Source organism: Cotesia typhae, unplaced genomic scaffold (genome assembly GCF_013202065.1).
Source record: "Cotesia typhae breed Kobodo isofemale line unplaced genomic scaffold, CoteBio_Ctyphae contig_5, whole genome shotgun sequence".
NCBI lineage: Eukaryota > Metazoa > Arthropoda > Insecta > Hymenoptera > Braconidae > Cotesia > Cotesia typhae.
The window spans coordinates 8,955,196-8,973,917 of record NW_027423757.1 but is presented as its reverse complement, the minus strand read 5'-3'; the positions used below and the strand labels follow the sequence as shown (position 1 = coordinate 8,973,917).

Genomic DNA, 18,722 nt, shown 5'->3' with positions numbered 1-18,722 from the left:
ACAGGTAGCCGGTGAAAGAGTATGAGCAAGGGAAAGAGCAACACCGCGACTATTTATTGTGGATAATGTTGCCGAGAGAGAGAGAGAGACCGCGTTCTAGTGATTTTTCAGGGCTCGAAAGAGAGGAGGCGAACGAGAGCAACAGAAGAAACAGAAGAACAAGATGAAGAAAGAGAAAGAGCTGAGAGTAGACCCCGTGGCCCTCGGGCTACCCTCTAGATCCCCTTCGCTCTTCCCGCCTACCTCCGGGGGATCAAGTGATGCCCTATCCTCTTGCTTATGTTACTTATACACATAGGTAGCAACCACCATCAGCTTGATCCTTGTACACCCGTGCCGGTTCGGTAAGGTTTTACCTGTGTTATGTTATGTGTTTCTGGATTTTAGAGTCTGTATTCATTTCTCCTTTACACACATGCATTACTTATACCTGTGTGTATTGATTGTGATGCTGTATCTGTACCTGTTCTGTATGAATAGATCGTCGAGTTTAAATGTGAGGAGATTCTCTTAGAGACTTTACTCAAGTTATGTTAGCGATCTTCGGATCCAGAGTCCACCTCTAGAGGCCCCTCTCGTTACACCTATGGACACTATCCTACGCCTTTCTATACACTCTAACACTATACAGTATGTAGTATATAGTATATAGTGTATGATATATAATACAGTACAGTGTTTGTACACTTGCACCAGCCTGGATGCTGGCTGGTTATGGTATCTCACCAAAGATTTAGCGCGGTGAATTTTATTTTTTATTGACCGTGTAAATATTCCGCATTGCTGTTTAAATATAATTTTAGCCGCTTTTTACTTATATTACGGAGGATTTTATAATTCAAACAGCCGAGAGACGAGTAGAGAGCTTTATCTTCAGCTCAGCTGAGGATTTACTTGCTGAGAAAATTTTCTTTGTTTAGTATTATGTGTATACACACGCGTTATTAGATTTAACCACGAAACCATCTAATGTAACAAGTCAATTTAAATTTATCCAAGGGAAACTGAGGATGTAATTCAGCGTAAAAAATTATTACTCAATTATGATTAATCAATTGGAAAATTGGAGATGAATTTTTAAATTGAAGGCTCATTTTGAATTCGAAGAGCTTTTTTTATAGTTGGTTATGTAATTATATGCACTGTAAAAAATTTTACAGTACAAATGTGGAAATTTTTTCTACATACTTTTTAAACCGTGTTATTTACAAGCCAAGAAATTTATTCTTCACAAATTAACGAAATCATAAAACTCTCTTAATCAATATAAAATCATTAGCACCAAGACATTCATACGTTTAATGGTGTAAACATTTGAATATACATCACACGGTATCCATTAAATTTTTGACAGTATATGTCTGTTTTTTGTTCATCAAGATTAATTACTCATGAGTACTCATTTAATTACAATGAAAGATAATTGATAAATTTATGTCTGATAATCTGACATAATTGAAGTAATCGGTTATTTAATTGTATCAGCACGATGATATGACGGGGGCTCATTGACAACAGACGAGCGATGAGTATCTGAGACTTCACTAAAAGATCCTCGCGACAAATAAATGTACAAGCGTAGAATATAATATCTGTCTGCGGGTATTTTCATGGCTGTCAACGTCATGCGTCGAGCGTAATGGTTATTGAATCGGTGGTTGATAATGAACTCCGGGTCTCATTCGTCGGATAAAGGATCTTGATGAAGAAAAATGTGTTTGAGTACAGTCTTAACGATAAAATTCATCAATATGTCTTGCTGCGTACCCTCTACTATCGTTCCCCTTGACTTTGTTATTATTATTAGTAGTATTATTACTTATTTTAATCTTTTCTTTTTATCCTCATTCTCATTTTATTATACTTTTTTCGGAGCTCTTCCGCTCTGGTCTCTGGTCTCTGTTCGCCGCTCAGAATAAATATGTGAATTCAAAGGCGAGGAACAATTTGGTAGGACATGAATATAAAGGCCCCAGAGAAATAAGATGAGGGAGTTTGTCTCTCGAGCTATGAATAATGGATGCTGGTTCTGTCGCGTGTCTTTCGCAATTATCAAAACCCATTGCTAAAATCTTTCATCGACAAAATCATTCAATCTTATCCGTTATTTTAATTCAAATTAAACAAAACAAAAAAAAAACATTTTATCTTTTCTTTGATCACCAAATTATTATCGTTTTTTTTTAAATTATAATAATAAACCAAACAATTAATTTTACTTTGACTTGTTATGAAATTTTTTGATCACTAGAAATTTTTATATAGTATCAAAAGCAATGCAATTAAAATTCCTGATAATTCATATTAAAATTTATAAAATTATAAACCATCTCAATAGCAACTTTATTTACTGAAGGCCGAATAAAATGATATCATTGACAATGGGGGATGCAGTAACGAATGAAAGAATAGCAGCGATATTCAGTATATCGATGCGAAATACGAAGGAAATAAAATAATTACGAAACAAAGCAAAAGTAATTACAGTGACCTGAATTAACGTATTAATAAAGAATTGAATAGAACAAAGCAATTGCCGGACGGGTTTACTCTGACGCGCAAATTGCCCACCGCAATCTACTCCATTTCACGAGTAGAGTTTAAGTACAGGTACTATACGAGCAATACGTACAGAGTAAGAGTAAGAGCTAAGCATGTACCCCTCGGCATATCTATCGCATAGGTGGTGGCTGTTATGCTCTCAGCTATACAAGAATACCTACTCTCTGACGGACAGCCCCAGTCCCACAGTAGTGGGATGCTGGGGGCCTCCTTTTTATTCTCCTCGCAAAACAAAATTTAATCTTTCTTTCTCTCTGGTTATCCGGGCTCTTGAGCTGGAAACTCACTCCCACTCCCACTCCCAGCCCCAGTACAAACACACCAGCACACAGATAATAAGATTGGCAACACCAAACACTAGTGGTGCTCAGCGTCTGTCTTCGTCTGGGCCTCAGGGTCCGGCTACTCAGGGCCCGCCGGGCATCATGGTGGCTACTCAACTCGACTCGGTCCCAGCAGCAGTCCAGCACCACCACCAGCAGCTAAGAGAGTCAGAGAGAGGCCTCGAGGGTCAAGGAACTCCCTCGGGAACAGGTTCACCGTCTTCTCTTTTCCCGAACCGTATATATGTATACATATATATATATATATATATATATATATATATATATATATATATATATATATATATATATATATATATATATATATATTTCTTTAGCTGCCGCCCTACGGCTGCTCCCCTTGGGCCTCTGAGGCCCCTCCAGCCATTTCTACTGTACTTGTGTACTGTATACTGTATATATATATTTGTACATCTTATATACCTCGGGGCTCAACTTATTTTCTCTTATTACTCGCGGGCATGCACCACACTACCGCGGTACCAATAACACACGCGGTCGTCCCTCAAGTCTAAGAGTTGGCAACATCGGACGAAGGATCACACCAAGCGTTCGTTGGTTGGCCCGTCGTACCGTGTACTGTGTGTTATGTAGTGAGTGCGTATATATGCTATACATATAGCTAATATAAAGTACGGATCTCGTATTTTTATACTTTACTTTTACTTTGCTATTCCTTTATTATTCTTGCCTCTTCACACTTTACACCTTACTTTTGTATTTTGTCTGCCTCGTAACTTGTAACTTGTAATTTATTTTGGTTTAGTTTTGTAAAAACATAGAATCTTATCTGGCGTTATTGTTGGTCACAGTACGACTAATCTGCCACTTTACCCCGATCAACTTTTGTTAAAACTAAGCAGAGGTGAGGCGATTAGGAAATCCGCAATCTCTGATACATTATCGCGACCAAGAATGCCGGAGAGATTAATGTCCGACTACTTGGCTGATGGCTCGTGCATGTGAAAAATAGCTAGTATTTTGTTGAGAATTTTTTTTATAGTCTTTTTGCTTTTATTTCATTGGTTGATTGTTTCACTCAAAAATACATTTTTTTTTACATTATATCGGAAAGAAAAAAATTTTTCAATTAGAATAAAATCTTAGATCAAAATTTTTTCTTTTAAATCAAGTTAATTTTTTTATCAGTATAGTGCATGGAAAAAAAAGTAAAGATTGTTTGTCGATGGTTATTTTTTAGTGGTAAATATTTTTTAGTTTTATGCAGGTTTCGGGGTCGTCAAGTTGCTGAAAGAGGTCAAAGACGAGCTTACAATCCACATAACAGTGTAGTGTATAGTAGTATAGCGATAGGATAAAGATTACGCGGTTTCGACAGTATACGGCAAACTCCTTCTCTTCTTTTCCTTTTCCTTTTCTAACTCTCTCGCAAGATAAACGTCGGGATAAAGAGAAACAAATTTGCTTTGTAAGGCTTATAAAAATTAAGGATTGCAATTAAAATAAAAAAAGTATAAATTGACAGTAAGATAGAACATAATATACAACACATAGAACACGAAGAGGACAGCCGGGATTTATTATTTAATAACTAATAGTTATTAATGAGGATAAAAAGTAATAATTAACGTGGAATAAATAAAAATATAAAGATAAAAAATCAACAGTTATCTCTTAACACGAGACATTAAAAAACGTATTTTTTAATTCGTTAAAAACTCTTAAATAAAATAAATAAGAGTTTCATAGCACGAGGTTAATTAGTGTCAGAGAAAAAAGCGAAAGCTAAGATAAGCCGTCACGAGTGCGCGTGTGCGTGGATAGGAGCTGCCGGCCAGCTCGGAAAGCATCGCACGCAGATCTTCCTCGTATTCATACCATAAGGCCCAATGTATGTACAGAGAAACACTCCACACTGTATACTATATACAACTAAACCAAATAACCAACAACTCCGAGGACTAAAACAACATACCCCAGACCCAGCCGTAGACGATATGTATCCATGTGTATCCAGACATGCAGACAGAGTCAAAGAGCTCTGCAATTACACAGAATAATCCTCGCACCGATCAGATATGAGAGAGTAAGAATTTGAGTCAGCTCTCCATCTGTTATCTAATCGAGTGGGTATTGGTCCCTACACTATAACAAATATCACACCTTGCTCTTTATTTTTTGCACTCTCCCCTTACCAAAGCCCCTATCCTTGCTGCCATTAAACTTGATCCTGCGCTTTATTTTCTTTTTTTTAATTAAAAAAAATCTAATTTCCTTTTTTTTCAATTCTTTTTCTAAAAAAACATAATGAGCTGTTTTGTTGATATAAAAATAATTATGTGAATTTTTGGATAAAATTTTTAATTAATTAAATTAATTTTTTACTAATTTTGAAAATAATGGATGAATGTCTAGGATTCTTTTCGAAAAGTACGATCGGTGAATGTCTGAATTTCTGTATAGTATACATTTCACCAAAAATACTGATAACTTCAGCAATAATTAACAGACAAGATGTACACAATGTTATTTCATGAACCTGGTAGAAACAGTTTATATAATTTTTTCTCATGTTTGTTTATTTATTTCTTCTGAATACAACTGTCTTCTGGTGGGAAAACCAGTTGTACAAGTTAAAATTAAAAATCGTTAGTTAAAGTCCCATTAGTAAAAATGCTTGCTGACGTGTAGGACCATCAAGATGTCACCAAAAATGTCATCATGATATATTGAGAGTGAGAGTATAGCAGGACCCACGATCTTTTATTTTCGGTATTTATATATACATGCCCGGACAAGTAAAGGTAGAGGTGAATGTGACTTTAAAAAGCGAGAGCGAGAGCGAGATAGCTATTGAGAGGGAGACCAAAATCGAGAACGAGTAGGTTTATATTTTAACGACAAGGCGGTAGAATAAAATAGGCAGGAGTGAAGAAGAATAAAATTATTTTTTAACTCGACGGACAGATTAAGATTAAAACAAGTGGGAGTGAGACAGCTGAGGGAGATGTATCATCGGCATGGGTGAGGACACTAAACCATTTTGGGTTTCAGGTTTGGACCGAGATTTGTGTTGGTGGGTTTGGGCAGTACCACGTACCAGTCGACAGTCGAAAGTCAACAGGTGTGTAGATGTGCACATAACAGAGGACAAGTGACAAGACAACGGCGCCTTACACTAGATTTATCAAAATCCGTTTAGCGAGCGACAGAACACTGGGTTCTTTTTTACCCATACCCAGAAATCGTCAGCTTGAGCTTCACCTTCACCACCACAGACGCTGCTATCTAATCTAATCGCGATACTGTCAATTAATGCACCGAATAAGTCCAAAATGATATTCTATGGGTTCGTTTAATTTATTTTAGGGTTATTGTCGATTGTTATTTGTTGAATTTTCTCTGGGGATAAAATTATAAATTTATTAAACTTGTGTTTTGGTTGATTTGTTTTGTTGCAAGCCCGGTCTTTTTATTCCCGAGGTTTTTAATTTAATTCCGGTGAGGGTGAATTTAATAAGCGGTAATTGTGTGTGTGCCTTCGGTATTAGTAAGTACAGATATATCGAGGCTCCTATTAATATATCCGAGAAAACAGAATTCTTGATTCTTATAAATACCTCGAGTGGTACGTACGTGAGGAGAATATCGAAGGCGTCTCAACGACCACTGTCATCAGGCACCAATCAAAGAATTCCATTAAATTGCAGGAATTTCTTGCAAACCTCAACCGGATTTTTTATCCCACTCTTTTTCACTCATTTTCTCTCTATCCTTATCTTCCTCTCTCTTAATATTTATCTCCATTACTTTTGTACAATACATACATACTAGGGTGGGTCAAAAAAATCGAATAATTTATTTTTGATTTTATACTCTGAAAAATAGGTTCGTAGACACCTAAAAAGAATTCTCTCCAAGTATAAGCTCTTAATTATAACGGGAAGGTCCTCCGCTTTGCGGGTTTCTATTTTTTTCGAATAATCAGATAAAAAAATTTATATCTCGCTTCCAACTGCTTGGAAAAATATTCCGTGGCATAGATTTTGTGAGAAATTGAATGCTTTACAAAAAGGTCTCTTATGACTTTTTCAAAAACTCAACCGATTAAAAGATATTCATAGTTGAAGTTTGGCTATTTTAAGGAAAATATTCGTTTTTATTATGAATTTTATAAGTCGATGAAAAAAATTATTTCGGATTGCGGAACTCATGATTTTGTAGGAAATTTACTGCTCTACAAAAATGGTCTCTTATGATTTTTTGATTAAGTGAAGCCGTTACGAGATATTCATCGTCAAACATTAACGAATATCAATATTTCCAGTTTTTGATCAATAATTCGATAAATTTTAATTTAAACTATGAGTTTCAGGAAAATTTACATAAATTTGAGTTTCGATCGATAAAGAAATGTTATAATAAGTTAGATAAAGAATTATTGGAATTATCATTGATTTTCCTTGGAGAAATGCCTCAAGAAAAGATTTCTTTCAAACGTCCTGGTGCTGTTCATCATGCTAGATGGATGGCTAAGGCCATTTATAGTTTGAAAATGTATCTATTCAGAGATGAATTCAAACTCTCTCAGAAAGAATTGCATGGTCTTCGTCATTTCTGTATTTTTATAGTCACATTGTATTTAAAAGCTTGGTTTTCATCAACTTCTGCAACAACTGCTGCTTATCATGACTTGCAGTTTATGAAAAATTTATTGGAGTACAAACATATGAATCCTTTGATTTCTTCAGCTACGTGTGAAAAAATGATTTCGCACTTATGGTATTTGAGCGATGAACTTGCCATTTTATCACTGTTTGACGATGGCGTTCCATTAGAAGTAAAAAAAGTATTGTTGAAGCTGTTAATACTCGTGAAGGTACAGATTCTAAAGCTAAAAGATTTGTAATTGCTAAAAAGATTTGAATTCATTGGCGCAGAGAACTCTGAGTGACTTTGTGTCTAAAAAGTCATTAAATCTTTTCAAAATCTTCGATCTACCGTATGACTTTCTTGATGTCGATGTTGAATTATGGCCTACTAATGAGAGTTATCTCGAAAATAAAGAATACTTTCAACAACTAAAAGTTGTCAATGATTCAGCAGAGCGAGCTGTTGCATTAGTCAGTGAATATAATCAATGCTTGACAAAAATGAAGAACAATTCCAGTACTTATTGCAAGTTGTCAAAGAACATCAAAAACATTCCCAAATTGTAATAAAAGAAATTATTTATAGTAATAGCGTACTGTTATGTTAAAAATATAGACAATTATATTGCAATTGATAATTCAATAAAAAATTTATCTATAAAAAAGTTAAATACTGGTTGTTTCTCACTTGATTCAATACTTTTCATATTAAATTTGACAAAGAAATATGTCATTCACTTCAAATTAAACTAATCATTGGCTATATGTCGAAAAAAATGCTCTAATTTCTTGTTTTAATGCAATCAAACAAGCTCAAGACTGAAAACAATATTAAAAAAATTGTTTATAACATTTCTTTATCGATCGAAACTCAAATTTATGTAAATTTTCCTGAAACTCATAGTTTAAATTAAAATTTATCGAATTATTGATCAAAAACTGGAAATATTGATATTCGTTAATGTTTGACGATGAATATCTCGTAACGGCTTCACTTAATCAAAAATCATAAGAGACCATTTTTGTAGAGCAGTAAATTTCCTACAAAATCATGAGTTCCGCAATCCGAAATAATTTTTTTCATCGACTTATAAAATTCATAATAAAAACGAATATTTTCCTTAAAATAGCCAAACTCCAACTATGAATATCTTTTAATCGGTTGAGTTTTTGAAAAAGTCATAAGAGACCTTTTTTGTAAAGCATTCAATTTCTCACAAAATCTATGCCACGGAATATTTTTCCAAGCAGTTGGAAGCGAGATATAAATTTTTTTATCTGATTATTCGAAAAAAATAGAAACCCGCAAAGCGGAGGACCTTCCCGTTATAATTAAGAGCTTATACTTGGAGAGAATTCTTTTTAGGTGTCTATGAACCTATTTTTCAGAGTATAAAGTCAAACATAAATTATTCGATTTTTTTGACCCACCCTAATACATACATACATACGTACAAACATAGATATGAATGTGTTCTATGCTTTATTTTAACTATCTGTTAATAAAACACCCATTAATACTCATTTTCATTTAAATGTTTTTCGATACTGTGACATTTTATTTTACTGTCCAAGGAAAAATGTTTGAGTGAATAATCTTTATTATACATGATTTTCGGTTTTTAAATTAATTAAATATTTTTAATACAAATGTTTGATCAAGTATTGCATTCAAAGTGAATATTGATTATAGATAATACACTAAAAAATTTTAATTGGACAAAATTAAAATTCAATTAATCTTTACTGATACTGAATTTTTTTTTACGATCTTTGGTACTCAAGCTCGTATTCAGTGGAACATTTTTGAAAATAAAATAAAAGTTTAAATTTTAAATAAAAAATTTTATAACTAACGTTATATTAAATTCAATCTGACAAAAACGGTTGATGAATAATATTTTTTTATTTTTATTTTCCTCAACGTGTATGTAACTCTTAAATTTTAATAAAAAGTCTATAAAAATCAACTAAGAAAATAATATACTGACTGCAAACTATAATTTTATGCAGGCAAAAAATGAATTCTACGAATATTTTTATAAATAATAAAAACCCAAACATCTTTCTCAGGCATAAAAAGTGTCGTCTTAATCTGAAAATAATTAAATTTAAAAAATAAATCCATATATAATAATATTAAAGATACATTATCCTACATAATATATATATATATATATATATATATATATATATATATATATATATATATATATATATATATATATATATATATGTATAAATAAATGTATACAGAGTCCGGTGTAACTTGATTTTAAAAATGTACCGTTGAGTGACCGCAGAGTAAGATGAATAAAAAGGAAACATCCAGACAAAAGAATACAAAAGAAATCGCGGGGCATTGATGTGACAATGTTACAGACACACGACTTGTTCCGTGGATTTTACGACGTACCAACGTCGTCGTCGTCGTCGTTGTCATCGTCTCTGACCGTGGTACGTCGAGTGATCCATTGAAGGATTCAAAACCCCCACACTGCACACTAAATAAATGTTTGCGAGTAGAGTTGAGACGAAGAGCGTAAAACGAGGGCTAAAGATAAAGAAGAAGCGGTCAAATAAAAGGAGAGTCACGTTAAAGTGTAGAATAAGTATTTGAAGTTGCGTGACGTGCATTTGGAACAAGAGGATCTGATTCTTGATCTTGTCGAATCTCATCGCCGGTCCAGGAATTCATTCCGCGGTTATAATTGCTCTTCGGCATTTATTTCAAGTACATCAAACATACGCGGTGGTCCTTTATACTTAATTTTATAACGTGACTCGATTGATATAATAAGACTGCCGATCGCCGGGAATCAATGCACTCGTATATCAGCCAAAAATTCCGGTAGTTGTCTGACATCGCTCATTTTCACTACTACCGCATCAAATAAATTCCACGCGCTATAATTATTTATGACCATGATTACTTATCGCTTTATTATTTTATAAAATATTTTTTTGGGGTAATACAAAATTTTATTTCAATGCCCACCACATGTAAAAGTTATATTTAAACAAAATTTCACTTTTTTTTCTACGAATTTGATAAGACTTTTTGTGGAAGAAAAAAACATTTATTCATTATTCTTTTTTTCACTCAAATCTCAAGCAAGCTTCCTCCGTCTTACACCACCTGTGAACGAAATTAAAGAACGGGCTCATTGTCCTGCATATCGTCGTACGTGATCTCCTTAGATACTTATCAAACACAAAAAACCATGTAAAAACAAAGTAAAAAAGCACTCATCGATCAATAATTACATAACGACGGTTATAAGAGATAATTGCCTCCTTTTGTTTGTATCGCACGGATCTTCCCAAGCTCGAGGCGGGTCTTTACTGCACGCTGGTCACGTCAGTGGTTCCATTACTCCCTTGGCCTCTCGCTCGCTCCTAAAGAGACGCTCTGTTGAATTTTGCGTGCACTTTATATTAAACCAGATTATGTCATGAGAATGCGCGGAAAAAATTCATTTTTATACCCAAAAAAAAATCTTTTATAAATCTTATTTTATGACGACTGTGTTATGATTGATCATTATAATTAATAAGGCGCTAACTTCATTTTGAACAGGTGATTTTTTTAATTACCAACTCGCGGAGGAATTAAAAGGAAATGAATCATTTTTTTCATTAAATTTTAGCAATATTTTTTAATAATTACTCCATTTTTAAGCTCGTAATTTATTTTTAATTTCAAAATTATCCAGACTCATAAATCATGACTTTTTTGAATAATTATAATCCATTTTTTATTAAAATAAACGGTAACTCTTAATACTTATAATTATTTTTACAAAAAAAAAATAATAACTATAATTAATTATCTACTGATTAATAAATTTTTATCCTTGGTCATTGATGCGTATAAAATTATCACTTGTCCCTATAATTTTTCTCAACAACTAATTACTCGTATTTACCCGACAAGTATTTTCAATGCAACATACATCTATAAATAAAATATAAACACACATTTATACTATGTGTATTTATTTGTAACATATTTAATACAAAACATGTACTGGATGCATTGCAACGGAAGTAATTGAGTGTTTTTCATCGGTATTAAACGTTGTAATCCGTTCACATATTGCCAGTACTACCGAGAAAAGAATTACCACCGGTCAAGTGACTCTCCATTCAGATCGTATTGGTTGCCGATGGCAAGCCTTTACTTTTATTTACTCACATCAGCATTAAACACATTTTTATATTTATGATTCTTAAAATAACTTACGAGCAGAACAGAACTTAATATTAAGCTAAGTCTGAGAAAATAACTATTTATATTTTAGATTTTATATTCTAAATGGGTGGTATTTTCAATGTCTACATTAACGGATTTTAAAATGTGATAATTGTTCGTTATCCACTGGCATTAATGGAGCAATAAATAACGCAATAGTCCACACATAACATCATAATATACATACATACATACATTAACTCATATTAATAATGTTAAATTCACGGGCAATCACATAACATCAGACGTAATTAATAACCTCGGAAATGAAGTGATTATATCGATCTATAAACCAACAGCCCAGCGTGAACGACATCAACAAACTGCTAACAACCAGACGTGCCAACCAATGTCGTCATATCGATGTAATCGACAGTCTCTATATCTGTTTATTTAATAACATAGTAATAGTAATAGTTAGAGTCATGAAGGCGCGGTTTCAATACCAATTCCCGCGTTATGTTATGTATATTATAAATTATGACTTATAACTCTTTACTTGACCAGTTGAGTTAGTTGTCGGTAATAAGAGACCAGGGACTCCATCAAGACTGGATAGTTCAAGTTGCAAGTATTAAATTTTATATTGGACTCGGTCTACTATACGGTACAAGGATCGTTTCACACAATTCTTCGTGGTCTGTAGTATTATATTGAGTAAACGGCAGTGGCAGGAGTAGTTAATAGTGAAGACGACCACTTTTTGTCTCAATTAATATTTCGTCATGGTGACTGAACCTAGAAAACAAACCCATCAACCAATTTACCGATCTTTAAATATTGTTATTAAATTATTAAGCTAAACCGATGTATAAATAACTGTTATTAATCGCTAAGTAGTTTTGTCGCTCTCTAAGTAGTAGTATTTTGTATTAATAATAATAATAATGATAATTATCTAGTGACAATTTATCAATTTATATATAAAGTATATCTCTATAATATATCTGTATCTCAATAATTATATAGTAACAATCTCATCCATAAATTCAGACTCATAAGCCGATGACAAAGTGCCGCAGATATCAAAGCGATTTTTAACAAGCTAGTTTTTAAATTTTTTTAATTCGTTTATAAGCAGCAATTTACTGGGTATCTGAGATACCTACGCCTTTACACTGTCATTTTGAGTATAATAATAATAGCAACAGTAGTAAAGCCTGAGATATGAATAAATCTAAGCCAAGTTGGAGTCTATCTAGAGCAGTATGTGTGTGTGAAATGAGTGCCAGATTGGATTATAAACGCGTATCATGTCGGAAAACTAGTTAATCAATGATTAAAGTCGCATCCACTCGTACAAATAGATTCATTAGAAACTTAATCACTCTTGATTGCGGGACATTCTTTCTTAGATATTAAGAAAAATATTTTTACCGCTTTTAAAGTCTACCGTAGACATTTGTCTGTTGTATTAGTAATATCTCACGTCTATAGAAGCTTCATAGCCGGGTATAGGTGTAGCTATGTATTTAATAAAATATACACGTGTGTTATATTTATTTCTCGTAGGCGTTTTCACCAGCGAGCAAAGTTATTACCGGAGCCTTAGATCAGATGAGAGAACTTTTGCCGGCGTTCAATCGTCTTTTATTTCTCCAGCTCCTTCTATTCATAAATTTTTTTTCCCTCGAATAATAACAATAACAATGATAATAAAGCAAAAGCAACGTAACAAAGTCGTTCTTGGTCTTGGGTCTTGGTTGTGAGTTTACTCCGGAAGTCGTGGAGGAGAACAACCTGTCGCCTTGGGCACTTGTCCACCCGCGTCTCTCGCAATAGACCCGAAGAAGAGTGATCTGGCGAAGAACGCCCGCTTGTCTATAGTTATAACTATACCTGCTTCTATAATACCTGTATGTGCTCATGACAGCAGGACGACTATCATTGTGTAGCTCCACACGTACAACAATCTAAGACTACTTATACTTATACTTTTGCTGTGTAATAACGAGTGAGTGAAGCTCTGGACTGATGACTGTCAGCGCAGAACTTGGTCTTAGTCTTGGTCATGTCGAACAAAAAGCGTAAGAGTATAAAAGATGAGATCGCACATACAACTACCCACTGGAATTGTTACAGGTACACAGTAGCTACCGTCCAGAGTGGACGAATATAAGTACAGCAATATAAGTAGGAGTTTTCTGGTGTATTTGAGGTAGACATCAAGCATCAGCCATCAACTTGTACATATATTGAGCAAAAAGAGATGCGTATAGCACCGAGTTGGGGTATTTTTTCGTGGCTGTACCAACTGTGTAAGTGTAGTAGCTATCCAAGGGGAAATAAAGAGGAGAGGAGAAGAGAGGGTTAAGTAATATAAGCTGAGGGCCTTAACTACTGAGCCCTCGGGGCCTTACACACGTCTCGAACGAGGTCGCCGGCTCAACCAGTATTGTACTCCATTTTATATGTTATATATGTGATGTTTTATACTAGTTTGTAGTCGATACGATGTTGTGTAGGATCTAGGATATTCAATAGAGAAAATCTAGTACTCTAGTTACCTGCTCGATGGCTCCGAGTGTTTGTGCTCACCTATTTACACACATGAGAGGATTCTTACTCATGTGTGAACATAAGACGTAGATATGTGCTGCCTATGTCGGCTTACAAATGCAGTTCGCGATGTATTTATGTTACTTGCTCTAGGCGCTCGCAAATAAAGAGACTGCATTTGAATAACAAGTCATTCCATTGCAAGACCTTTTTTATTTGTTTTGATAAAGAATTTCTAAGTCATTAATTTATGCAATGATTTTTTTTTAATTAGACTTTTTGCATTTATTCACTGGTATTTTTTGTCCTTTGTCATTATTATTTTTATCAAAACCTGGGATTTGTATAGGTCAATTTAATTGCGTGTGAACAGGTATTTTTTGCGGATTAATTTATTATTACCTTTTGTCCGGTTGTTTGTCACAGGTGACCTGGCCACGGTTTATTATTGCGCCATACTATCGTGTCATTTACAATAAGTTCGCTCGCGAATCTTATTAACATCCCGGCTGTTTTCTCCTTTTATCTCACTTATATAGGTATTTATATGTGGATACATTTATATAAGACGTGTATAGATATAGATATAGATACAAATATATAGTCCTTTCTCTATTTAACTGGAGGATCTTTAGCGGTGTAATCTCCCACGCTCAGAGCTCCTCTTTTTTATTCCGTATAATATATATCTGTATCTACATATATATATATATATATATATATATATATATATATATATATATATATATATATATATATGCTAGCATATTGACCGAGTTTTTATTCACATGTTCTTTATCGCATCATCAGTTTTTTACGCGTCGCGATTTTAAAAAGCACCCGGGATGAGATGAAACTAAATTCGACATTGAAGTTAATCCGTTTTCGTTGAAATTTCAATCGATAATAAAAAATTCACATGAAAATTTTTATTATTCTAATTTGAGGAATTTTTAAACTCACTCTAGTTTATAAAGATAATACTTTCATAAATTTATAATTAAATCACTAATCATAAATGTTGGCAGCAAGGTTAAAATAAAACAATAGTTTTAATTTTCAAGGTATTATATGTAAAGTGTTGTATAAAACTTACGTAATTACCTATACTATAAATTCTTTATAACACATGTAATTAATCGAAAGTATTGTCTCGTAAATACTTGAGAAAGTTGAAGTAAAATTAGAACAGTGAAATTAATTAATTACCAACAATAATTGGGTTCTTATATTTCGACTTTTCAGATTAATCAAATAGTTTTAATAATTATGATTACAATTTTTGGACATTGAAAAAATAAAAAAATTAGCAAGAGAAAAAAAGGGGTTGGAGCTGCAGTAGGTAATTAACCAGGCTTCTGAGCTGTTGAGTTTAAAGATCAAAAGCGATGGGGTGAGATGATTGGAGCAGATGACAATGACGATGACGACTTGTCACGGTTTTAATGGCTAACGAATTGAGGATTTGAATTTGCGTGAAACACGTTGGGAGATCTGGGATCTGGCAGAGGTTCTTAGGACACTGGGAAGGTGGTAGCGTGTGGTATTATAGCTCTGCAGTGAATCGAGGATTGAATAAGAGGATCGCAACAGTAAGAATAAGAATAAGAAGTTGAAGAAGTTGAGGAAGAGTTAGTGCTGATGGTGACTGTGTGGACGAGAAGGATGAGGAGGATCGGGTAAAGACGCAGGTACTCTCATGGAACTACACCAGAACTCTGAGAGCTCGGCAGCCTTGAGCCAGTGAGACTGTCTTCTGTTTTTGCTTCCATATAGTTTCATCCTTCGAGACGCTTCGGTAGTCCATCCTTCTTCGATTCTTTCTCACTTTTTCGCTGATGCTTTCCTGCCCCTCACCCTCCGTCTTTTCAACCTGCCTCCTGGCTCCTCTTTTACCTTCATTTTTTGATTACTTTTTTGATTACTTTCTTTCTCCCTTTCTTTCTTTATTTCGGTTTCGCGTACGTACAATCCCGGATTTCTTGTCGCACTACTATTCCCTTAACGACTAAACCGCCAAAAAAAATTTTTATAAAACAAACGACAACAATAACAATAACAATAAAGTATAATTAAAATTAACCAAGTTGAGATAAATAAAAGAGTTTTCTCAAAATAAAATGTCCCCGGGTTTTAAATTAAACCCAATAGATTTTCTTTCAAGATAATTCTTAATTAAATAGCGGAGAATTTTTTGCGAAACTCCTCAGTTGAGATGTGTTAAAAGAAATTTATATTTAAATGTATAATATAATGAAAGATATGCTTGAAAATAAAATACCTAAATGAATGAAATAAAAAAGGAAGGAAAAAAAAATAAATAATACAGTATAATATAATAAAATAAAAAATTATACGATACAAAATTCACAGATTGTAGATAAGACAAATCTAGCAGCGGAAATACCTAGACGATCTGTCGTCTGAGATTTTTAATTGCGGACCACGCAAAAGGTCCTCAGGGTTGACGACGCACTAAAAATTCCTCAGAGTCAGGCAAGCCGCGGCAAACTTCTTGTTATATACTTCTCTACCTATACACTGCTATTATATTTAATTTTATATAGTATTAGATGATGGCAAAGTGAAGGTGATGATGAAAAAGGATAAATGTGGGTATATATATGTAAGAATAAACGGTGACGACGATGGAGTGCCATAAAAATTTCTTCCGGCGTTGAATTACCTCCATAGCTTTACATTAGTTCCATTTAAGAATTCTCTGTCAATCACACACTCGCTATACGTGTTTTTAGCCACACATATGTGGATATTAATGTATTTTTGCGTTTTTACGCTCTACCTATAGCTCTACGTAATATATTATATTATATTATATTGCTTTTTATTAATAACCGAGGAGCTGTTGCTGGTATTATTATATCGGTGTTACTGTACCTCCAGCGGCGTTAACTACGGCTCTCGCTACAAACACTAATACCGATAGTAATAAACACCCCGGGTATAGTATTCTATATTGTATATTGTATATTGTATAGTGAAAAAGCATGTAGCAAATGTGTACCGCTTACACACAAGTAGACTCTTATAGACTCTTAGAGTCTAATTCTTAGAGACTAATAATCAGTTTTATTTATTTTTTTATTCATTTAAAACTTGAGACGTTGTAAAATAAAATGCCAAGCCTAAATTTTGACTCACCAGCCTTTTCGGCGTCTAATAATACCAATAAAACCTATCATTATACCCATTTCTTTACAATAAATGACAATAATAATCCCTCCCTAATGAATAATTAACGTGTCACCTCAATACAATAAAAAAAATCGTTAAATTTTATTTTAAAAAAAAATTTTTCTGTTCCGCTTTTTTATGATTGAAGAGGCAGCCTCTCAGGAGGGAATTTAATTAAAATATTTTTATTCGGTAAATTTAGTATTTCCGACTTGGGATCTGCCTCTGAAATATTTTATAAAATATCTGGTCACCAATCGTCTCGTAAAAGAACATCAAAAAGAAAAATAATTTCCGAAGCTTCAGGTCGGATTTTCCAAAGATCCTAAACTAGGAAGTTTACAAAACTGAAAACTCTAAAAAGTAGAGTCCCGCAAATACAAGAGGAGTAAGATTGTATAGAGGTCGTAGCCCTGGGTAACATTATACCTTGACCTCTGTAGGTACGAATGAACGATTTCCCTCTCCTGATCCTTGGTCTTTTCTTCGAGCATCGTTGTCTTGCTTTCTTCCTTTTTTCACTTGCCAGTGCTTCGTCCTTCTCTTTTTTCACTCATCCATTCGTTTATTCCATCCCTCTCTCGCTTTTTCTCATCCTTAACTCGCTTATTCGTTCATCGTATCGTCCGTCCGTCCATCGTTCCTCCGGTTCGGTGGTATCTGCACACGCCGGACAGGTTGGCGCTCGTATCGTATCGGGCTTTTTCTCTTTCTCCTACCGACAACTTTGCTACTCACATTCATATATATTTATACATACAGATACGTATATATATAAATATATAGATCTCACACAAATCCACGCATTCCAGATTCTTCCCTTGCTTCTTTTCTTCACTCGAATATATATTGGGACACGATCGTTCATACTCCGTCTTTTTAACCCGCGACGTGTGCGATCTGACAATAGAAACGAATTACAACCGTGACTAAATTTCATACCCAGTATATGTATTAATACATCACATATAACATACAATAATAATACACATATTTAAAAAAAAAAATAAAATAAAAAAATAATATACACTTTTGACGAATTATCGGTGCTTATCCATGGATAACTTTATAATGAATTAGCGTGAGTTAATTGGAATAATAATTTTACGGTGAATGCGACCGATTTAAAAATAACGGGGAAATAATCAATACACCAATTATTCATATTCATTCCTATATACACATCTATAAAATTAATAATATAAAAGTAGGTATTCCTTGAGAAAGTCGCCGGAATAACCATTATTAAAGGAT

General features: G+C 33.7%; 1 long non-coding RNA gene across 1 annotated transcript in view; it reads left to right on the top strand.

Annotated features, from left to right (window-relative positions):
• The window catches only part of LOC141530835 (uncharacterized), an 83,822-nt gene that overhangs the window by 47,482 nt on the left and 17,618 nt on the right, over positions 1 to 18,722 (top strand). The gene's annotated exons all lie outside the window — the stretch shown is intronic.